This window comes from Gracilinanus agilis, chromosome 6, assembly GCF_016433145.1.
Source record: "Gracilinanus agilis isolate LMUSP501 chromosome 6, AgileGrace, whole genome shotgun sequence".
Lineage (NCBI taxonomy): Eukaryota > Metazoa > Chordata > Mammalia > Didelphimorphia > Didelphidae > Gracilinanus > Gracilinanus agilis.
The window spans coordinates 201,759,909-201,784,845 of record NC_058135.1 but is presented as its reverse complement, the minus strand read 5'-3'; positions in this window follow the sequence as shown (position 1 = coordinate 201,784,845).

Here is a 24,937-nt window from a genome sequence, read left to right as displayed (position 1 = left end):
TGGAAGAGTATGAAGAGACCATGTTTTTTAACTGTCATTCCAGAGAGAATGTTTTAACTGATTTCTGAACATAAGATGGGGAGGGGGAAAGGACTAAGAGAACTAGAGAACTTATTCTTGAGAGAAGTGAATATAACTCTTACCTTTTGGGGAAAAAAACATAAAAAGAATTCTTGAGAAGATGCTTTAATCAGGATCCTAAGGGAATTAAATGGCAAAACTGTGTGAGAAGTTAACAGTTGTAATGATGGTTGAAGATTACTTTGGCTGTGATCTTTTACAAAAGAAAAAAACAGATAATTTCTGTAGGTGCAATTAAAAACCTTTTTGCATTAACAAAATTACAGCAATTAGAATAAGAAAGGCATTGCTAGATTAGGAAAATAAATCTTTACAACAAATATATCTGATAAGGATCTTATATCCAAGATATATAGTGAAGTGCATAAACATGCAACTCCATTATGTGACACAGATATAAAAAAATTTCCATTGGATGAATGGACAAAAGATCTAAAAATAGTTCTCAGAATAAGAATATCCAATTATTAACCACAATAAGGAAGAGTACTCCAAATAATAAGAGAAATACAAATCAAAGTAATTTTGAAGTTTCACCTTACACCCAACAAACTAGGAAAGATTACAAAAAAAGATATGAATAGTCTATGGTAGGAGTGACTATGGAAAAACATATACACTAATGTGCTAGATTCTTTTTATTTTCACTTTGCCCTCTGTTTCTAAGAGATCTGGGCTGTATTCTTTTATGATTTCTTAAGGTGTGATACCTGAGTTTTGGTTTTTTTTTTTTTTTGGTCATAATTTTCAGGAAGTTCAACAATTCTTAAATTATCATTCCCAGATCTGTTTTTCAAGTCAGTTGTTTTTGTTATGACATATCTTTTCCTTTTTCCTATTTCTTAGTGTATCATGGGGTTAAATTCTATTTGGTCCACTTTAGTTTTCAAGAATTCTATTATTTTTGGATATCAAGGAGATTAAATCAGTCAATAAATAAATACATTAATTCAGACTACTCCTTGGAAGGACAAATACTGAAACTAATGCTTAAATATGTTGGATACCTACTGAGAAAATAAGACTTACCAAAAAAGACCCTGTTGTTGTGAAAGATTGAAAGGAGGATGAGATGGATAGATGGTGTTATAAAAAGAACAAATGTGAGCTTGAACTGACTCCAGAAGATAGCAAAGGATAGAAAGGCCTGGCATGCTATAGTTCATGCGGTCACAAAGAGGTAGGACCTGACTGAACAAATAAATAGCAACTAAGTTTGAAGGTTTATTGTATGGAAAAGGGATTTGCCCAAAATACAGAATTAGGAGCAAGGATTGAAATAGCAACAACTTCTTGTGTTTCTATTAGCACCATAAGGTTCACAAAGCATCTTGGTATGCCACAACCTTGGGAAGGAAGATAGATACTATTAATATTGTCCCCATTGTATTGAAAAAGAAACTGAATATCAGAGAATCTATGTGACTTGCCCTGGGCTGCATAATGAATGTTTCATAGCCAGAAAATTTTATTGAGTCAAATTTGGTTCAATTCAAAGAAAAACTAGTAACTATCCAAAAGCATACTGGACCAATCTTGAGAAATAATATTCACTTGCCTGTGGAGGGCTTCGAAAGGAAATTATAGAACTTCTATTCTAGTAGGGGTGCTGTAGAGGGCAATCCTGCTCGGATAAGAGTCTGACTAGACCACAAAATCATAGTATTTATAACTGGAATGGACTTTAAAGATAATCTAATTCAACCATTTCATCATACAAATGAGGAAACTGAGGCACAAGAGAAATTAGGTGATTTAGATAAGGACATAAGAGTAGCAAGTAGACAGGTTGTGATTTGGATCTAAGTTCTTTGACTTCAAAGCATGTGTTTCCTTCCACTATGGCTCATAGTCTTCAAATATACTTCCAACTTTGAGATTATTTGATAATCAGCATAAAACATGTCACCCATTGTCTTTAATTGAGTCTTAACTTCTCTTACTTTCAAGCCCCACCATAATCTGGACTTGTTCATATCTCTTGAACTTCATTCTCAACTACCACTCAATGAGTAGTTCCTTCCACTCGAATCAGAATTAAAAGATATTAACAATTGAAAGGGAGAAATTGGGAAAAATATAAGGGCAAAAAATGAATTTTAAGAGATTTCTTGTCTAAAAATAAGGGTTGGGGAAAATGGAAAAACAAAATTTTCCCCCCTTATTTTTCCTTTCTTTTTCCCCCAAGCTGTCATATCTCTAAATATACCAAATGTGATCATTTTTTCTGAGCAAGCCAAGTTATACACAGTATATTTGTATGTTCCTAAATTAGCAGCATGCCTTAAAGGATGCTTTTTCAAAAAGTATTGCTTCTATTTCTTCCATATTCCCCCAAATTTCTGTCTTTCCTTCCAAACTATATTTGTCTTCATGGCTTAAAATTGCTGGAATTTTTACATTTCTAATCAGAATTATTATCTCACTATCTCACTTAATATATAATGTTCTTTCCCACCTCCATGACTTTGCCCACATTGTTCTTCTACTCTCTTGTCTTAGGATGCCCTTTCCTCTCCTCCTTGTCCATTTATTCTTCAAATGTTACGTGTTTCATAATCTTGTACTCTTTAAGCCATCATTGATTCCTTTCCTCATCTAAACTCCTAGAGCCTGAACCTTCTCTAACTACACAACATTAACTATTGTGCCTTCTGTGGTTTATCACCACAATTAATGACAATTCGCATTATCTAGCCCTTTAAGGTTTACAAAATACCTCCTTCATAAGTATCTGAGTTAGAAAAGGCAGGTACTATTATAACCCATTTTATGGATAAGGAAATAGAGGCTAAAAAAAGTTAAATTGCTTATGTCGGAACCGGTATTCAATCCCAGGTCTTTGGACTCTGCATTCAGCACTCTTTTCACTAATGAAACTCCCATTAATATGTTACATTAAAAATTGTTCAGTACTTACTGCCTCTTTTGTTTAATGTGGTTAGTTGTCTTTCACCCTCTAGAATGGAAGCCCCTTGAGGAATTTCTTCTCTATTTCTCATAGAATCTTTCATGGTCCTGGGCATAGAGTAGGCCCTGAATAATTTATCACCACCATCTACAGGATCTTTAAATGCCAAAGACTAAGATGCTATAGTTCTATTATTGGATATCATGTCTGTAGTTTGTAGCCAAAATTAGTCTGTGTTTTGTTAAAAAGCTGATATGAGATTATTTCCCTTTACAGGGCATGTTCAGTCTGAGAAGAACTGACTAGTAGGGATAACTGGCATATGTACTCATAAATTTCGCATGATAAAGAATAACATAAAAAGTTTTACTTTCAGAAAGAAAGATAAACTTTGGGTACATGTGATAAAAATTGTGCCTTAAAATTTACAAACCAAAATGTCAAAGGCAAGATTGTTTTTAAATAACAAAACCCAAGATGTACCAAGAAGATTGTATAAGAAACAGCAGAGAGAAAGTAGAGACATCTGGCAAAAAGAAGCATGGATATTCATTTATACTTTTACCATAATAAAATGGAGATAAGGAAGAGGAAGATAGTACCATAGTTGAATGAACTCTCTTGTTAGTTTTAGGTTCCTTAAAGTCAAAGAATTTGCTCTTATATCCTCTATAGTTGGATAGAGTTGTATTGATATACGTTTAGAAATCGGCTCTCAAAAAAATAGGAGCACAACACATTTCAACGTTAGTATGAATTATTATTAAAATTTTCCACACTTTCTTAAGTCTAGAAAATCAACAAAATAATAAATCAAGTCCCCAGTTTATAGTGTTTACCAATTTCCAAGGTGTAAAACTTAACATTGAAAATTTAACAATGGGCTCACACAAGCTGGCACAAGCCCATTCCAAAACACCACTGCCTGATCACATATAGTAGATACTCAATAAAAGCTTATTCAACACCTAAGGCTTATTTAGCACTTCAAATCAACCTAATTAAACATATACATTTTCCTCCTTCCACCAATAACTCAGTAACAAAAGCTTCATTTCACTGTGAAGGCTTTAATGTAATTTGCAGAGCCATAATTAGCGATTTTAATACCTGGGAAAAGCTTCACAACATGCACCTGAGGCAAGTAATGTAAAATATGCCTTCAAATTAACTATTTAAAACAAATTCAGATTGGGGGACATGGAGGGACAGACCACAGATTACTGCCTCTTCGTAGAACTTGAAGATATTAAGGCCAAGGATAGAGGGGTTAAAGGCTAAGGAAAACTTTTTTCAGTCATCAATCAGCCTTTATTAAGCACCTACTATGTGCCAGGCACTGTGTTATACACTTTACAAATATTATCTCATTTGATCCTCACAACAAATCTGGGAGGTATGTGCTATTATTATTCCCATTTTACAGTTGAGGAAACTGAGACGGGGATTAAGTCTTTTGCCCAGAGTCACATAGCTAGTGTCTAAGACTAGATTAGAACTCATATTTTTCTGATTCCAGACCTTAGTGCCTTGTCCACTGTCCCACTCAGCTGCCCAAAGCTAGAACAATGGATTAAAACCTGGTTATAAACAGCTAAAAGTTTTTATTTTATGAGAAGAAATAAGAAATACCATTATTAAGTAAGAGAGTAATGGGGCCAGACCAAGGCTTCATGAACATCATTTTGGCACTGACTCTTTCCATAAGAATTTAAGCAATAACTAAAGTATAGAATAGTAAGTTAGTTGTTGAGGTTGGTTGGGGGAGGAGGTCTGTAAAATATAGCCTATGTGTGCCATTATGGTGATGCAGACCAATAGGGAGGAAAGACACAAATGTAAGTACCTGTAACAAACAACATAGCAGAGATGCACCGGGGAACTATCCAACAAGATACTACATGAGATTTGAATAGGGAACATCATCAGGATGTAGGGAAACCAAGGAAAGCTTTAAAATAAGATGGGAACTTGTGCAAGAAATTTAGTAGTATAAATTTTTAAATTCTGCCCAAGTCTTGTTTTCTTAAAGGATTTTAACATTCATAGTCCTGACTAGAATAACAAATACCACCAAAATGATCTAAATCTTTTTAAAATTCAAGCACCGTTCTGCTTGTGCTCAGTTGCAAGTAAAGGCATAAGAAGTTTGGATCCGCACTCATTTTCACCCAATTTGGTCCCAGGCTTTTGTTGATAAACAGTATGAAAAATCGAACAATGATCACTATTAGCCATATGGTTTGGCAAAAATACAAAATAACTAGGGGCTGCCTTGTATGGCAGAAAAAAACATTAGTTTTGGAGTCAGAGAACCTAGATATGAATCTATAAATTCCATAATAATGCTTCTATTTATTACTTTATATTGTTGTGAAGAAAATGCTTTATACACTATAAGAATCATCCCATTAATGTGAACAACTATAAGAAAAATCATAGCAAAAAAAAATAGTTGGATGGTAAGCAATTATGTCATTCAGAGAGAAAGGGGATTCAATTGATCAATGTTTCCTAGGCAATTTTCAAACTTTAACCAGCATCAAGTGAAATTAATGTTCTTAGCTAAGCTCTAGAGGCTTTAGAGATCATCTAGACCTTGCCTCTTTATTTTTCAAATAAAGAGACAGAGAACCAAAAAGGTTAAATGTCTTGCACGAATTCACAATTTAATAACTCCCATTTATATAATACTTTAAGGTTTACAAAACACAATAGCCTAATTAATGTAAGTACTGATATTTCCATTTTACAGATGATGAAACAAAGTCTCAAAAGACCATGTAGTGCCTAGGATCTGATCCCATAGCTAGTAAATACTAGAGTTCAAACTTGAATTCAAGTCTCCTGAATCCCAGGCTAGAAATTGCCTCCCCATCAAAAAGTCAGTCATTAAGCATGGATAAGCTTGGTAAGACATTGAAAAAAAACAAAAATCATATCATCACTGGACTTCAATGACTCTAGAAAAGAAATGATGACTTTGCGCAACTCTGTCTCCTCTAAATCCAATTTACTTATGAGTGAAACATCACTCTGTGATGTCAGTGGTCCTCTTTGAAATGAAGGACAAAGGACAACTATGAGCTAGGTACTGTGCTAAATGCTGGAGATATGAAGAAAGGGAAAAGACTCCCTGTCCTCAAAGAGCTCACAATCTAAGGAGAGAGAGAATTAAGCAACAATGTTCAAGCAAACTATATGTAGGAATAAATGGGAAATAATCACCATAGGAAAGGCAATGGAATTAAGAGGAATTGGGAAATGCTTCCTTAGAAAGAAGAGGGAAAACCTGCCATGCCCAAGAGATGACCAGCAAAAATGCCCAGAGCTGGGGCACAGCTCGATGGCTCAGTGGATAGAGAATGAGGGCCAGAGACGGAAAGTCCTGGGTTCAAATTTGACCTCAAGAGACACTTTCTAGCTGTGTGACCCTCGGCAAGTTAAATCACTTAATCTAATCCCCTTTGCCAAACCTTTACCACTCCTCTGCCTTAAAATTAATTCTAAGATGAAAAGGGGAGGAAGGAAGGAAAAGAAAGTCAGTGTCACTGTCAAATCTTGCTCCAAATCATATTAGGATTTTGAAGAAACTCATTCTAATGCACCCATCTTTGTGGTTTCAATGACTACTAAGGGGCTACAATAGCCAATGTGGGAAATGAAATCTTTCCTTCTCTATTTTGAGAAAGTGGCAAAGCCTGTGCAAGAAGACTGCATTCCATTTGCTACTGTGCTTCATATTCTTTATGCAAAGTTAGGGCAAAAGGTTAATATGTAACATCTCCTATAGAGCAATCAGGCTGCAAAATGAAGAAATGTCATGACTCCAATCCCACTGTACAATGTCCAGTGATGCAAAACAGTGTTAGAGGTGTTCTTTTCTTTCTCAAGACCACAAGGGAAAACTGTTTTTTTTTTAAGTCTACAACTATAAAACTATTCTTTCTTCCTTGAAATTACTTTATATATTGTGCACATCCTGTATCTCTCAGTAGACTGTAAGCTCATTGCAGGCAAGAACTGCTGCATTTTCTTGTGTTTGCATCCCTAGAGTTAAGCAAACTGCCTTGCATCTTAAAGAGGCAGAGAAATAATTGGATTGGGTTTAAATAAATTGAAAATAAAGAATTTTGATCAAGAAGATGATAATAAGGAAATAAAGATTAATTTACCTAAATTGTCCAAAATGATCATTTGTATTGGGTAGATGCCGCATGTCCCTAGTTATCTCTCTTTTTGACTATATAGGCACAATTTTAAAACCTGGATTTAAACCCTGAAGAAAAAAAAAGGCAATCAAGGCAACGTTCTCTTGCACTGGGTATTTTCTGGTCCTGGAAGCAGTCACTGAATCTTTCATAACATATCATATTTTTGCAATCTCATACTCAGAAAAGGGCACTTAACTTTCTATTTTCTGTTGCATTTTCCCCTGCATTTTTAAAGAACTGAAAGTAAACATCTAAAAGACAAGAAAACAATTCACTGATCAATATTGCCTATGCCTCTATTACTTTGTAAGAAAAACTTTGATCCAAGGCTATATTTCAGAAACTGCTACTTTAAATGATAATAAAATGTGTTTAAAAGCAATTAATAAGCAATTTTATCTAAGAAGTATGTGATTTTTGTGCAAAGGGGAAAAAAAGACTCCAGGCTTTGCCTCATCTCCTAGAAGCATCCCATATTCTTAGATGTGACGTTGCCTTGGTAACCACAACTTGGTGACCTCGTTATTTCAACCTAATCCTGCTTTGAAATTATAGTTGCTCCACCCTTTTGCCTGGCTAGCCTGATAACATAATCATTGTAAATGAGGATGGAAAAAAAACAGCAGGATATGGTCCCCCCAGTGACACTGGACTAGTCTCACCTTATCATGAAAATAGACGAACAATTAAGCTGCATAAATCTAAAACCCAGAAAGTCGATTTTCTTATTTTTTTTATAGTTTGTTATGCTGATTTTCAAAATCCAATAGCAAAATCAATGTGGTGGGGTGTTTTTAATATCACTATTTGAAAGTGGAAGTTTCCTGTCTTGTGACCAACAAGAAAAATAGAGAGAATCCAGGCTGCCAAAGGTAGCATCCTTAATTATGCATTTATTTAAAGCAATGGCTGAAGAAAGATTTCGAATAGAAATAGGAAGCAAAATCTAACTTGTTTGGCACATCAGACTGAAATTATCTAGGTTCAGGTTTGCCCAGCTTAACTTCCACTGGTCAAAGCCCTTGTGTACCTCAGGAAATTAGCTGTTGCCATCATGCACCTCTTTTTTTTCCCTCACATATATTTAGTCTTCTCTTACTAAATATATGGTAGGTCTGGTTAAAAAGACATTCTACTGATTAATTTTCTCTAACTGAATATGTGTGCTTCAAAATCTTTGGAGAGAGGCAAAGGACACAACTGACCTAAAAATGAGGAGACTTAACATCCTTCTTCTTGTTTAACACTGACATCCCACTTAACATTACTTACCTATGACCCTAGACAAGTTCTTTTGCTTCTCTGGGCCTTAGTTGCCTCATCTGCAAAAGAAAGATGCTAGAGTAAATGATTTCCAAGGTTCCCTCCAGCTCTCACCCTATGATGCTAGGAGCTGTTATAATAAATGGACCAAGATTCTGGTCTTACTCCCCCAGAACAAGGCCAGCTACATCATCCCCTCAGTGTCCTCAGGGCATCCTTGAGAGGCTTATGGGTGACTGTCTTAAATGCTGTCTGCTCAAGCTCCCATTCTGGTCTGCTCCCCTCACTGTTAACTACAAGTGATTGATTAGGATCCCAGATCCATTTAACCATTTGACATGATTTAGCTTACACAAAAGCAGAAGAAAAGAAAGCACAAGCATTTATCAAGTGCCTACTATGTGCCAAAGATTGTACTAAGCTCTTTACATATATTATCTCATTTAATCCTTACAACAACCCCGTGAGGTGGGTGCTAAAGTATACTTATGGCAAAGATAAGAGAACTTCTAAGCATTTACTTACAACATCTGGGGCCACAGTGTTTCCTATACTACTTCAGTCTCTGGATATGGTGCACTCAGACTTAACGTGGTTTCTACATAGCATTCACCCCACCAAGTTCACTTCCAAATGTGTCCTCATTGATGGATAGATGGATAAGTCACATCTCTGCTATGTTCAGTCTGAGTCAAGCAAAACCCTCAGGATCTCACTCTTTCCTATCCGGCTTCTAGTAAGTTCCAGCATGGACACCAGCTGATGGACCTCCAGTGGCTTACCACTCTGACCTTTCAAAGACCTCAAGGGCATAACCATCTTTAATCTTGCTCCAAATACTGAACCAAATTGACTCACAGAGACAGAAGCAATAGCGAAGCCATACACTAGCAGCTTCATGCTGGCTCTGACTCTTAAGTGAGAAAATCCAAGGCACCTCCCCCCACAACCCAGAAACTCAAAGCAGCTCATGTTCATCTCATGCCAGCCAGACCAAAAAGTGTCATAGAAAATGGCTGGTTTGTGCCCCAATTACACATCTAAAATCAATTTAAAAGGTTCCTATTTACCACATAATTGTCCAAGTCAGAATCAATTAGAGAATATAGCCAGGGCTCCATGGTCCACATAGAGATCCCACCAGTGGTGGAATATGCTCGTAAGGATTGGATTCATTGGCCTGTCCCTGTTTTGCAAAATAGCTGTTTTTATTTATATAGCACTTTACATTCATTGTCTCAATTGAGCCTCAAGTTAAACACTACCCATATTATTATCATCATTTTACAAAGACTGGTGACTTACCCATAATCATAGTTTATAAGTGTCAGATATGGGATTCAAACTTGTCTTTTAGATTCCAATTTGATCCATTATACCACGCATTGTAGTTAGGATTTTAAGGTGACATTATGGATAACTTCCCGAAGAGCCTTGTGGTGTTTTGTTATTTTGCCTCTAACTGATAAGATCCTCCATATCTCATCTCAAGATTGCTATCAATCAATCAACAAGACTTTATTAAGTACTTATTGTATGATACTATGCTACATGTTGGAAATACAGAGAAAAAGTGAAAACAGTACCTGTTCTCAAGGAGCTTACATTCTAAAGAGTGAGACAGTGTGAACTTATGAAGGATGTCCCAAAAGTCTTAGTGTGAAGTCATTTAAGCTATTTAAGTTTATAAGTGCAGATTTTTGGGACACTTCTCCAAGTATACATAGAGAAAGAAGGCTCTAACAGCTGTGGGGACCAAGAAAGGCCTCCTGCAGAAAATGATGCTTGAGCTAAGTGTTGAAGAAAGCCAGGGATGCTAAGAGAAGGAAGTGAAAATGAAGAAGATTGTAGGCATAGAGAATATTCAGGAAAATGGCCCAGAGACCAGAGACAGAATGGCTTTTATAGAAGAAGTTTAGGCTAGAATGACTAGACCATTGAGTATATAAAGGGGAATAATGTGTAAGAATACTGAGAGGTTGTAAAAAGCTCTAAATGTGAAAGAGAATTTATATTTGATTCAAAAGGAAATAGAGATCCATTGGAATATATTAAGAAAGTGTACCTGTGTGTGGAGGGTAATATCAGAACTGAAATTTAGGAAAAATCACTTTGGAATTTGGGTCTGAAGTACAGTGGTAGCTAGGTAGTGGAAAGAATGAGCAAAAAGAAATATATGAAGAAAGAAATTACAAGCTTTGGCAATTATAAATTTGGTAATTGATTGGATATGCAAGGTGCTTAAGTATTAAAAGTGAGGATGATCTCAGTTTCTAATCTAGAACACTGGAATAAATGTGGTACATTCAATAGCAATCAGGAAGTTTAGAAAAGAGGAAAATTGGAGGTAAAAGATCTTGAGTTTTGCTTTTAATTTATTCAGATTAAAATTCCTAAGGAATATCCATTTCAAAATAACCAATAAATAGTTTGTGATGTAGGAATAGAACTCAGGAAGGACACTAGTCTGGCTATATAGATCTGGTAGATATCAGCACAAAGATAATGATTGAATTTATTAGAACTGATGAGATCACCAGTTAAGAAAATATAGAGAGAAGACCTGGGATAGAGTCTTGGGAAAAAAACTCAGTTAGGGGGCCTGACACAGATGGAGATACAGCTAAAGAGACTGAGGAGAGGTAGAATAGGTAGGAAAAGAATCAGGAGAGAGGAGCAAATGGAAAAAGGAAGAAGAAAAACACCCAGAAAGGAGACAGTATCCTGGAGTGAAACGTGGATTGAGAAAAAATGATTTTAGTTCTATTACTGTTTGCCAGCAGCCTATTCTCAGCTCACTGTATGGTACCATCAAGATTGGTGTTTCAAATATATGCCTGGGTTTGGAATTATGCCCAAAGGGCTTTTAAAAGAGTCCGTGCCTTTGAATCACTAATACTACTATTAGGTATATACTCCAAAGAGATTTTTTAAATATGGGGATGGGCGTGTTTGTACAAAAATATTTATAGCTACATTTTTTGTGTTGGCAAAAAATTGGAAAATGAGGGTATGTCCCTCGATAGGGGAATGGCTGAACAAATTGTGGTATATGATGGTGATGGAATACTATTGTGCTATAAGGAATGATGAACTGCTTGGTTTCTATAAGAACTGGAAAGATCTACATGAACTGATGCAGAGTGAAACAAGTAAAACCAGAAGAACATTATACACAGTAACTAAAATTTTGTAGGACAATCAAATGTGACAGACTTTGCTACTACTAATAATAATACTATGATCTTGAACAATTCCAAGGGACTTATGAGAAAGAATACTATCCACAGCTAGAGAAAGAATGATTGGAGGAGAAATGCAGAAGAAAATATGGGTTATGATTTGGGGTTTTGGTTTTAAAAAATTATTACAAAAATGAATAATAGCTAAATGGATTTTGAGTGATAATACATGTATAACCCAGTGGAATTCCTTGTCAGCTCTGGAAGGGGGAAGGGAAGAAGAGAGGGAAAGAACATGAATTGTAACCATGGAAAAATATTTTTTTAAATAAAATAAAATTATATTTAAAAATAAATTAATTTAATTTTTTAAAAAATCAAATGTATGCCTGGCATCAAGTGGACTCTTCATAAGTATTCCAACTATCTGGCCCAGAACATTCCATAGACCATATATAGTCAATCATAGAACTATGTTTAAATGAACACATTTCAATAAAAGAGCATAGAACAACTATGGTCAAACCCATTTGACACTGCTTTGTCAGTGAAATTGCTTAAGAAATCTGGTAAGATTTCAGCATATATTTATTTCATACTTTCTACTTAGAAGGTTGAAAATGCTATATGAAAGAACTCATAGAACCTTCTCCCCATCCTCATTGACCTTTCACGGCTTCCACATTAGCAATAAATGTGTCTCCATAACATACCATTCCTATTCCTGAGCTGCTCTGCTGGCTTGAAAAATTGGCAAAACCACGCTAATAACATTCACTGCGAATTCTCCTTAACTATAACCTGGCCAAGAGTGTTGCTTGATAATCCTTTGGTTCAATATTAACTCTTTATCTCATTCCACATAACAGCTACTGCAATCTTTTTTGTATCTGTCTCAATTATCCTATCACCTCTTTATGTTAATCAATGACTTAGAGTTGGGAGAGACCATAAATATTCTGTATTTCTCTTTTTTAAAAAAAATACTTTAGTTTGCTTTTACCTTACAAACATTTTCAGATTTCCTCCACTTCATGAGATATCTCTTATAATAAAGAAAAGTAGTTAAAGAAAACTTCTAAATCTACCAGCACTTCTCTGTAAGGAGTAACATCTTCCCTATGGAATTCAGAGATGGTCAATGTACTGTGACTCTATGTACTGTATGGATCATAGATAGTTATTATACTATAAGAATTAAAGGGTTCAAAGTTGTTTGGTTTTGCAATGTTGTTGGCATATAAGTTATTCTCGTGGTTCTCCTCATTTCATTCATCAATTTATAAAATTCCTCAAAATTGCTAATTTTCATAATAATGAGATTACAAAATAAATTCTTCTGGTTCTGCTTACTTCATTCTGCATCAGTTTATATGTCTCTTTGCTTTTTCAAAAATAATCACTTTTTTATTTCTTTCAAGTATAATGGGATTCAATTAAATTCATATACCCCAACTCTTTCTACCATCCTTCAATTGATAAATATCCCATCCAGTTTTTTTACCATACAAAGAGAGCTGCAATAAATATTTTTGTGCTTATAGAAATTTTCTTTCTTTGATATCTTTTGGATATATACCTAGTGGAGATTAAGGTCTCATTAACAAGCCTCAAGGGAAAAAACCCAGACTACATATATACATATATATATATATAACCACATAAAAACTTCTATAAATCACCATTAATTAGATAAATGCAAATTAAAACAATTCTGAAATTCTTTCTTATTCCATCAGAAAAATAAAAGTGTTTGTTTGTTTTTAATTCAAAAAATTTAAGGGGTTGTAGGGAAGTAGGCATAATGATACCCTATTGGTATACTATGAATAGGTAGCACCATTTTGGAAAGTAATTTGGAAACATACTCAAAAAAGTTACTAACAGTCCATTCCCTTTGACCTAACACACTTATTTTACATAAAAAGAAGGAAAGAAAACTGAGACCAAGAGAGATAAAACCCATGGTCACATAAGTAGTTAAAAGTGGTAGGGCAGGGATTTGAAACTATGGCCTATGCCTCTAGGTCCAGCATTCTTTCCAGTGTACCACAATGGTTCTCCTAGACAATGATCTCTCTTTTGAAGAAAAATCAATTTTACATGCTTTTCCTCACCTTCAAGACTTCTCTGTATCTAATCTCTCCTCCTTCTCTATAATTTTGAGGTTAGGATCTCCTTGAGCTCTTGATCCCTTCCCTTCCCATAGAGTAAGATTCTAGACAATATCAATCCTTCCTTCTAAAATGGTTCCTTCCACTGTGGGAGTAGAAACACTGAAGAAAAACAAATGGCTTATCATTTGTTTATATGGATATATGAATGGGGTTTTGGTTTTAAAAAGACTGTTCTATTGAAAAAATGAATACTTTAGAAATAGGTATAAATGATAACATGTATATAACCCAGCAGAAGTGCTTATTGGATCCGGGAGCTGGGAGAAGAGAGGGAAGGAAAATAAAATGAAATATATAAACATGGAAAAATATTTTTAAAATGAAATTTTTTCCAAAAAAGAAAGAAAACAAAAAATAAAATAAAATGTTTCCTTCAAATTTGTCCACAGTCATGCTTCCTTCTCAAACTACCACTTATCTTCTCCAAGTTTCCCATTGCCTAATTTTTTCTAATCTAAAGCCTACTTTATACATATTGCCTTTCCTTCCTCTCCATTCACTAATTCCTTAACCTATTACAGTCTGGCTCTTACTCCCACCATTCTGTTGAAACAAATCCTTTAGTTATCATGAATGTTATCCTAATCACTGCAGCCTTTGGTCTTTTCTCACTCCTCATTCCCCTTGGCCTTTCTAAAGCAGCTATGACCTCTCCTTAATACTTTGAGTTTCACCCACTTTCTAAGTCTATCACTCCATCCACCACACCATACTGTTTCTCACTAGAGAAAGCTAACCTGAAAGACATAAGCTTTGAGTAAAGTTGTGAAGAAACTGATTAATAGAAACTGGTTAATAGAAGAGGAGACAAAGCAGACCAAGTGAAAGAAATGGAATTTATGAAATCTGAAAGTAAAAGAAATCATGCCAGACACAGTTATGGAAGATAGCAAGAGAATGAGGAGGAGGGTCACAGAAGGAAGAAATTAACATAGAAAGAATGAAGATTCACAAAGAAGTAGTCAAGTACAATGATGAAAACATAAAATCCATAGTAAGCTAGAGAGGCAGGTGAATATCTGTAAAAATTTAATATTGAATTGGGAACTTTTTAGAGAAATGGTTCCTACTTTGGCTCCCAATAAAAGTTTGGTTTTTAAAACTACAAAACCGTCTGCCCCCATCCCCCAGGCCAGGGGTCGGCAACCTTTTTGGCCTTGAGAGCCATAAACGCCACATTTTTTAAAATGTAATTTTGTGAGAGCCGTACAGTGCTCACAGTGCACGCTCCTGTAACAGCACCTGAAAAAAAATCGACTTTATGGCTCCTGCAGAAAGAGCCATATCTGGCCCTCAAAAGAGCCAGATATGGCTCCAGAGCCATATCTTGCAGACTCCTGCCCCAGACTATGAAGCTGAGCTGGGTCCTCCCTTCTTTGGTCTACATATAAAAACTGGCAGAGTGTAGACTTGCTCTCTTAATTCATAAACAATAATTTTTAGTGGTCTTTTATTTATTTTTTTTTAGAAAAAATTTCCATGGTTACACAATTCATGTTCTTTCTCTCCCCTCCCCACCCTGAAGCCGACCTGTATTTCCACTGGGTTTTATATGTGTCATTGATCAAGACCTAGTTCCATATTATTAATAGTTGTACTGGGGTGGTCGTTTAGAGTCCACATCCCAAATCATGTCCGCATCAACCCATGTGTTCAAGCAATTGTTTTTCTTCTGTGTTTCTACTCCCACAGTTCTTTCTCTGGATGTGGATAATATTCTTTCTCATAGGTCCCTCAGAATTGTCCTGGATCATTGCATTGCTGCTAGTAAAGAAGTCCATTACATTCAATTTTTACCACAGTGTATCTGTCTCTGTGTATAAGGTTCTCCCGGTTCTGCTCCCTTCACTCTGCATCAATCCCTGGAGGTCACTCCAGTTCACATGGAATTCCAGTTCGTTATTCCTTTGAGCACAATAGTATTCCATCACCAGCAGATTTGAGCAAATTCACAAATAATAATAACTTGATTAGGGCTTGTGGCAGGGGAGGAAGAGAGCCTCTTGGTGCCCTCCTAAGACCCCACTGCTTCTTGTGGTGAGAGAGGAGTTGAAGTCTCTGAGGCTGCTCCCTGGATGACCATTCTCTAATCAGAGATGTCCTGGGGAGGGACTGAGTGATGTCAGAACGGGGTATATATTGGCTTGGGAGACAGGAAGCCAGCCTTTTTTTTTCCTTTGGCTAGCCTCATCCTCCTGTCTAGCTGCTGATTTTACTCTCACTTGGACCTCTGTTCTCTCTCTCTCTCTGGTCCAGCCTGGCTGCCTGGCTGGAGTTCTGTGGTGTCTGTTTGGAACATGAGGCAGGCCATTGGCTAGTTATATTTACTTGAGCAGCAGATTAATAAATTGTTAAACTAAATAAAATAAAAAAATAAACTAATAAATTGTTAAACTAAAAGTACAGCCTCCAGGGAATTTCACTAGTGACATACCTGATGGAGGACTATGGTGTCTGAAGAATAATCCAGAGACTTCTCAGGATTATAATGGTTAAACAAAAATATTTTTTAAATTGTTTTGAAAAGTATAAAGCATTGGAGCAGGTAGGTAGTCCAATGGAGCTTAAGTGCCAGTTCTGGAGCCAGGAGAACCTGAATTCAAATGTGGCCTCACATAACTCTTAGCTCTGTGACTCTTGGCAAGTCACTTGATCCCAATTGCCTAACCCTTGTCCCACTTCAGTCTTAGAACTGATACAAAGACAAGAGCTATAAAGGTTTTTCTAAAAAGTATAAAGCATTACAAGATACTATCTCATAAGAGAGGTAAGTTCTTAAGTCAGTGAAACAATGAGTTCAGTATTTGGAGATTTTTGGCAACTTTATAGACTTAATTTGAACAAGATTAGAAGCAGGGAGCAGTAGAAAAACTGGCACAACAATTCAGGTGAGAGAGGTCTTAAGAGTCCACATTAAGGGGATTTCTGTAAATTTAGAAAGAAAACTTTAAATAGAAAGACCTGGAAGAGTTTGATGGTGATTTGAGGCAATAGGGAGAGTGAGGAGGAGAGGAAAAGGAGAAAAATAAGTTGAAAATCAGTCGAAGTTTTTAAATCCCAAAAGAAGTATGATACAACCCTGTCATACAGCCAATCAAATGCTTGTGCTTGGCACTAAACTATGTTTTGAGGGGAAAGGAAAAAGCATAAAAGAAAGAGAAGAAATGGTCCTTGTACTCAGAGATTCTCCTTGAGGTCATTTCCCAAACTGCAGTCTTAACCCAATTCCTCAACATCATAACTTCTCTGGGCCTCAGTTTCCTCATCTGTAATACAATGGGATTGGACTAAATGCTCTCTTAAGGTCCTTTCCAGCTCTAAATCTATGATCCTATGAAATATACACAGTTTTCAAATTGTTTCAAGAACAAAATATCAATGTCTAAACAGCCAGCAGCTTTCTCCTGGCCTTAATTAAACAAGAAGTATCTAACAAGCCCTCACTCAAAGACCCTAGGAGTGGAGTTTAGAAAAGGGAAAAGACACAGAGCTGTAACTGGCTGTCCTTGCACCCAAAACCAGCCTCCCAATGTGTCCTCCATTAATTGCACAGATGGAGCAAAGGAATGACAGAGTTCCCAAGATATCTTGGTAGGAATTGATGTGGGTTCAATCTAGTCTTGAGAAAGCTGTCACCTATTAGTTTGCTCCTTAGGTGCTATGTTCTGTTATTTTCTTTGCTTCTGAAGGATTTAAGGGCTTCTAGGGAAACAGAGCTCCAGTCTTGCCAACCTAGTTATGGCTGTGGGGAGAAGTCTCAGAGACCTGACCTAGATTTTGAAGAACTAGCATGGTTTGCATAGGTAGAGAAGATGCCAGACTTTGGGTTGGTGGCATTTAAATGCTAGTTTGTGAGCCACAGAGAACATGAAGAGTTTCAATGTAAATGGTAAGAATCTACCCAGCTAATCTCCTTATGAGCTTCATTAGACTTTTAGAGGAAGCTCAGTCTCAGATTGCCATGATTCATATAGTTTTTCCCTTTAAATATTGGACAAAAAAAGGGAAATAATGTCATTTCCCCTTAACCAAAAACAAAATAAAACTACAAAAATAATTACAAGAAGCAACAAAGAATATCAGTTACCCATATTGGATGAGAGAGAAGTGAAGGATGAGGAAACCCTTGGCCAATCCTCATAAAGCAAAGCTGGGTTCATATACCCCAAGGAGAGCTGCAATTTGTTGTCAATTATACTTTTTTAAATTATTAAGAGAAGAGGAGGAGGGGCAAGATTATGTACAGAATTAATAGTCATTTTTATTCCAAAGGGGACAGCAAGCATTAGAAATCTGTCTCCATTAAGATATTTTTCTTAAGCTCTGCAGAATTTCTCCAGCACAGACAAAGAATATTAGGAAAGGATGTTTACAGCTTACAGTGCTTCAGTCACAAGGGTTTCAGCTTCTCCCCCACACCCCATATCCAAAGGTCAGAGTTCATGGGCAAAGATAGGCAGAAGGCTCACTCCAGAACAAGTTTCTCGATTATGCTGTTTGCTATTACTGCTACTGCTGCTGCTGAAGACATCCTGCCTGCATTGGCAGATGGGACTTTCCTTTTAATTTCCTTTTATTTTTAATGACCCCTTCCTTCCTTGAAAGCCCTCTGGCTTCTTTCCTCCATCACCTATTATCAGAAAAGTACTGGACCAAAATTCCACCAGGAATCATCAAGAAAAAAGAAACCTTTCACTATATAATAGGGAGACTAAGGAGAATGCTGTGCTCCTTCCTTTATTACCCTGAATTTTCCAAAGCAGTATTTGGGGGACCTATATTTGCTGAAGTCAAATTTTTTTCTATTCCAAATAGCTGAGTTTTAATGGGATCTCATTCTCCACGGGAAAGAACTACCAAACCACAACCTGGATGGACAAGAAGGAGATGAATTCAAAAATTGGAGCCCCCATTTTCTTTTTCTCTATCCTATGACTTGGCCCAGAGCACCTTCACTGATGGCTGGGTCTAGTCACTTTCTGCTAAGGATGTGATAGTCTTCTGGCAGATTTGGTTGGGGGCTTAAAAAGGGGGGGAACATTTTTTTGTCAACAAGCACCAGAATCTATTAGACAAAGTATTTGGATTTCCCCCCTCCCCTTTTTTTAAAACAGATTTTCTCTTAGATCATTAGTGACCCCAAGTGGCCAGAATATAAATAGTGGAAATTTCCTCTGCAGAAAGAAAATTGGAAAAAAAATATTTATTTAATTCAATTCAACAAATGTTTAGTACCTTCTATGTTCAGAGCACTGAGCTCAATGCTGAGAAAACAAAGAAAAATGACAGTTCCTGACTTAAAAGGAATTTACACCCAATAAGGGGAAGCAAAATATATCAGGACCATAGACACAATTGAAAGACACCATACTGATCATGTAACTCAATCCTTTCATTTTTTTAGGTGAGAAAACTGGGATTCAAAGGATCAAAGTGACTTTCCCAAGATCACTTAGTCACTCAGTAAACATTTATTAAACATTTACTATGTGCCAGGTACTTCATTAAGTGCTGGGGATGCAAAGAAAAGCAAAAGATTGTCTCTGCTCTCAAGGAGCTCCCAATTTAATGCGGGTGGGGGGAGGGTCACGGCAAATGCAAACATTTATGTGCAAACAAGATGGATACCAGAATTTGACCATGTCTTTTGATTCTAGAGTTTTCACTCTTTCCACTTCCTTACCCTACTTGTGCATGTTAATTCTCCATTCATGCACCAAATCCACGGTACCTAACTCTCTGAGAGATTCTTTCCCACTTATTTTAGGAACCTATTAAAGATAGACAGCCATCTTAAGGATTATTTCCTCAGGGGACAAAAGAGTAGAGATTTCTTTTACTTCCCCAAGTCTCAAAAAGTATAGCAGCCTGATACAAGATTCTAAAATTACATCAAAGTCAGTGGAGGAAACCTTCCTCCTGAAAAATAACTCTATGATCACCAACTTTAAAAAATTACTTAGATTGTGAGCTCCTCAAGAGTAGGGACTGTCTGCTAACATTCTTTGTATCATCAGTGCTTAATTCAGCACCTGGCACATAGTAGACTGTTAATAAATACTGGTGGACTAACTAGTTGGACAGGTACTTGTTCTATCAGTAGTATAGTGGGGGGGGGGGGGCGGGGATAGGGGAGAAAGCAACTGATCTGGAGTCAAAGGAGTTGCCTTCAAATCCTGATTCTGTTATACGCTTACTACCTGTGGGACCCTAGACAAGTCTCTCTGGCCCTCAGTCTCTCCATCTATAAAATGGAATGAATGACCTCTAAGGTCTCTTTTGGTTCTAATAGTAACATCATTTACAACTTGCCATTCCTACTATATGGCAAGTACTGTTTCAGATACTAGGGAACACATAAAAATTATCTCCTCTCAAAGAGTTTACATTGTGATGGGATAGTCAGAAAGATATACATAGAATAAGTACAAAATGAAGCAGGGAAGAGTCTCAGAATTTTGTCAAGATCATTCACTTACCAAAAGGTGACTCTACACATGGGCATCACTAGATGGTCAATTGTGAAATCAGATTGATTATATATTTTGGAATCAAAGGTGGATAAACTCTATATAGTAGGTTAAAAAGAAGACCTGGAGCCGACTATAGCTCAGATTATGAGTTGCTAATTGCAAATTTCAGACTTAAATTGAAGGAAGAAGGGAAAACTAGCAGACCCCATAGGCATAACCTAAATAACATCCCTTAAGAATAAGAAGTGGAAGTGATGAAAAGATTTAAAGGACTAGATCTGGTAGAATGCCTGAAGAACTATGGACTGAGGTTCACAACATCATATAGGAGGCAGCAACAAGAAACATCCCAAAGAAAAAGAAGAGTAAGAAAACAAAAAGGCAATCTGATGAGGCTTTATAAATAGCTGAGAAAAAAAGGAAAGGGACAGAAAAAAGAGAAAGGCATATCCAAATGAATGCAGAATTCTAGAGAATAGCAAGGAGAGAATATTTTCTCAGATGAGCAATGCCAATAAATAGAGGAAAATAGTAGAATGAGAAAGGCAAAAATATCTCTTCAAGAAAATTAGAAGGGATGCTTCATGCAAAAAATGGGCATGATAAAAGACAAAAACAACAGAGACTTGACAGTAGCAGAAGAGATAAAGAAAGGGTGGCAAGAATATACAGAATAACTACACAAAAAAGATCTAAACATCACCAATAACCATGATGATATGGTTACTGATCATCCTGAAGAATGAAGTCAAATGGGCCTTTTAAAGCATTCCTAGTGGAGGTAGCAAGGAAACTAGGCTAAGGGAGATGACAGAATCCCAATTGAGCTATTTTAAAACCTATAAGATAATTCTGTTAAAGTGCTATACTCAATATACCCACAAATTTGGAAAACTCAAAAGTGACTACTAAAAGATCAGTCTATCCCAGTCCTAAAGAAGGGCAATGCCAAAGAATGTTCACATTACCAAACAACTGCACTCATTTCACATGCCAGCAAGATTATAATACTTAAGATTCTACAAGCTAGGATTCAGTGATATACAAACAGAGAATTATCACAAGTGGAGGCTGGTTTTTGTAGAGGCAGAGAAACTAGAGTCCAAATTGCCAACATTCCCTGGATTATGGAGAAAGCAAGGGAGTTTTTTGCAGAAAAACATCCACTTCTGCTTCATTAACTACACTAAAAACTTTAACTGTGTAGATCACAACAAAATGTAGCAAGTCCTCAAAGATGGGTATACCAGATCATCTCACTTATTTCCTGAGGAATCTACATATGGGTCAAGAAGCAAGTACAAGAAAGCTATATATTGTGACCTTATTTTTTTAACTTATATGCATAGTATGTCTCGCAAAATGCCAGGCTAGATGAATCAAAAGCTAGAATCAAGGTTGCTGAGAGAAATATCAACAACCTCAAATATTCAGACAGTACCACTCTGAGGGCAAAAAGTGAAAAAGAATTAAGAAGCCTCTTTATGAAGGTGAAAAAAAGAGAATGTAAAAGCTGACTTGAAGCTTAACACTATTTTAAGATCATGGCAGCTGGTGCCATCATGTCTTGGCAAATAGAGAATAAAGGGAAGCAGTGTCAGATTTTATATTCCTGGACTCAAAGATCACTGCAGTGAATGACTACAGCCATGAAATTAAGACACTTGCTCCTTGGAAGGAAAACTATGGCAAATTTGGACAGCATATTAAAAAGCAGAGACATCACCTTAATGGCAAAGGTTCATATAAGTCAAAGCTCAGGTTCTAACAGTAATGTATGGCTGTGAGAGTTGCATGCTAAGGAAATCTGGGTGCTGCAGAATCAATGCTTTTGGATTGTGGTGCTGGAGAAGATTTTTGAGGGTAATGAGTCAGTCAATCCTTAAAGAACTTAATTCAAGCTATTCATTCGAATGACAAATACTGAAGCTGAAGTTTAAATACTTTGGCCACATGATGAGAAGACCTTGGGAATAGAACAGAATGAGAAGACTCATTGGAAAAGACGTGAATGTTGAGAAAGATAGAAGGCAAAAGGAGAGAGCAGTGGGTAAGATGGAGAGTGTCATGGAAGCAAAGAACATGAGTTTGGATAAGCTTCAGGAGATAGTGGAGGGAAAATCAGCCTGGAGGCCTATGATCCATGTATGGGATCACCAAGAGTTGGATGCTACTGAACAAAGGAACCACAAAGAGAATAAACACAAAAGAGTTAAGTACAAGATAGTTTGAATGGTAGAACACCAGCAGTTTTAGAGATGAGGAATAGTTTCAATTAAAAGGTGCATCTTGAAGAAAGAGATGATTCTAATAGGTGAAAATAAAAAGGGAGTGCTGTCCAGTTGGGCTGAGCAATATGTCCAATGTGCCTAGAAACAAAGTTTGGGGCATAGTTGTGAAGTTTTAAAAGCTCAATAGAGGAGTTTACATTTTATATTTCCTAGAGGAAAATGGCATTCACTGGAGATTATTCACTGCATGGGACTTGGGAAAATGTCTTCTAAGCACTTCCAAATTGTTCGGGGCAAAAGCTTTATAGGATTTGACATGCACGATACCCTCCCCAGGTTGTAAAATAGTCCTATCGACTTGGGAGAACAGAAACGGTGGTTTCAGTTCCTGTTGCCTTATCTTGTGTTGGTGTTTCATTTTCAGACCCAGTGTCCTTAGCCTTTGTTGCAGTTCCCAAATACTTTGACTCCACAATCTCCAATTGGAGAATTGTGTGAGCATCTAACTCTTTTCCATCCCTTATTTGCTTAAGCACCTGGAACAACAACTTCATTTGATCCAGGACTTCTTGGGATACCAAATCAGGTTTGGTGGTAGATGTAGTACCAAAGAGCAGCCAGAGATGGGGAATAACTTTCTTTAAAACCACAAAGCTTTGGGAAATCGAAAAAACAAGTGCCATAGCCATGGGGACAAAACAAATAAACTCAGCCAGTGTAATTGCACACCATTTATAGTAATCATAGAGTTCCAGAACTTGATGAATAAATTGGGGGACCTTTCTGAACCAAAAATCTAAGGCTCCCCGCATTATCATCCAAAGAAGTAGCAAGAAGGTGGTGACAATGAAAGCCATCCGAGCAAGAGCCATTTTACAGTGTTAATCGTTGTAGGTCTTTAGCCTAAGTTGTGCTCACCAAAGGTGGAGACACAGTCAGACCTATTCTTTAGGAAAATCACTTTTTACAGGTGTCTGAGCCTATCTAGCCCTTTTAGATATAAAGTTGACTTCACTGTCTCCTATTTTATACAAGTTTCTTCCTCTTTTAATTGTGATATCCTATATGGCTGTTGGAAGAAAGAAGAGAAACAACACAATCTGTTTCAATGATCTGGATGATGCTACTGACAGCCTCTCTATATCAAAAGAAGGTATAAGATAGTTTTCAGCTGAATTTGAAAAATAAGGCATCAGAACCACATCTACCTCCAAAATCCTGCTTACCTCATTAAATTAATGAGCTCCCCTTAATTATATCTGTCCCCCTTCTCACCCAGAAAAAAATTACTGAGCACCCATCAAAATGGCTGAAATTGCACCACAGGAAAGTAATAGGATTTAGAAAAGGAAAGGACCACTGACTTACCTAAGGTCACAATGTAGTAAATAGCAAAGCAATATTTATTGCCCTGTTCTAGAATACTCTTTTCTTTGTTCTTGGTGTCTCAAGTTTTTCAGTCCTGATTTTCCTTATTGAAATGCAAATTAAGTTTGATTGACAATTTACACTATCTCCTCAGATGGCTAGCTGGAGCTAAATGGAAAGCACTTGGAAGTTGAAGCAGATAGAAAGATCATAGATATCATACAAAGTGGAGAGGAGAAAAGAGGAGAGGAAGAGAGGGAATGAAAAAAAGCCAGAAGTACCAAACCAAAAACTTTTGCCAGCTTCACAATTTTCCTTAGGGTTAGGTCTACCTAGAATCCAAAGGCAGCCAATAGAAAGGGTAGGGCTAGAGGCAGGAGGGAGGCAAAGGGAGAAATGATCCTCTACCCTGATGACCCCTGGGTACACGATATATTCAGCTGAGGCAACTGCTGTGGCTGATAATTGAGAATGATTAAAATCATACAGTTTAAAACTTGGCTGCATGACTCTGTTACTTTGAGTTTGAACATTTTTCTGTAGTTTAGACACAATTCTACAGAATTCTTTAATTTTATCTGTTTTAACATATCACAGGCTGGTGTTGCTAGATGTCTTTCTGTGAATTTATATAAAATGTGTGCAAATAAGTAGCCTCAGTTGTGTTTTATGTTGTTTTCTTTGGGGGAGATACTTACTGAATTCACGTTATTGAAAATGTAACTGGTATAATAGAAAGTCAGGAAACCTGACTGACACAGCTCTGTGGGCAATAAGTAAATCACAAACTCTCAAAGTCTCTCCTTCAGGGGCAGCTAGGTAGCATAGAGGTCAGAATGCCAGTCTTAGAAAGGGAAGGTCCTGAATTCAAATCTGGCCTCAGACAATTCCTAGCTCTGTGACTCTGAGCAAGTCTTTTAACCCTAATTGTCTAGTTCTTGCCGCTCTTCAGTCTTAAGACTGCTACTAAGTTAGAAGACAAAGGTTTATGAAAAGAAAAAAGAGAATCTGTTCATTTATTTAAAAAAAAAGGTTCA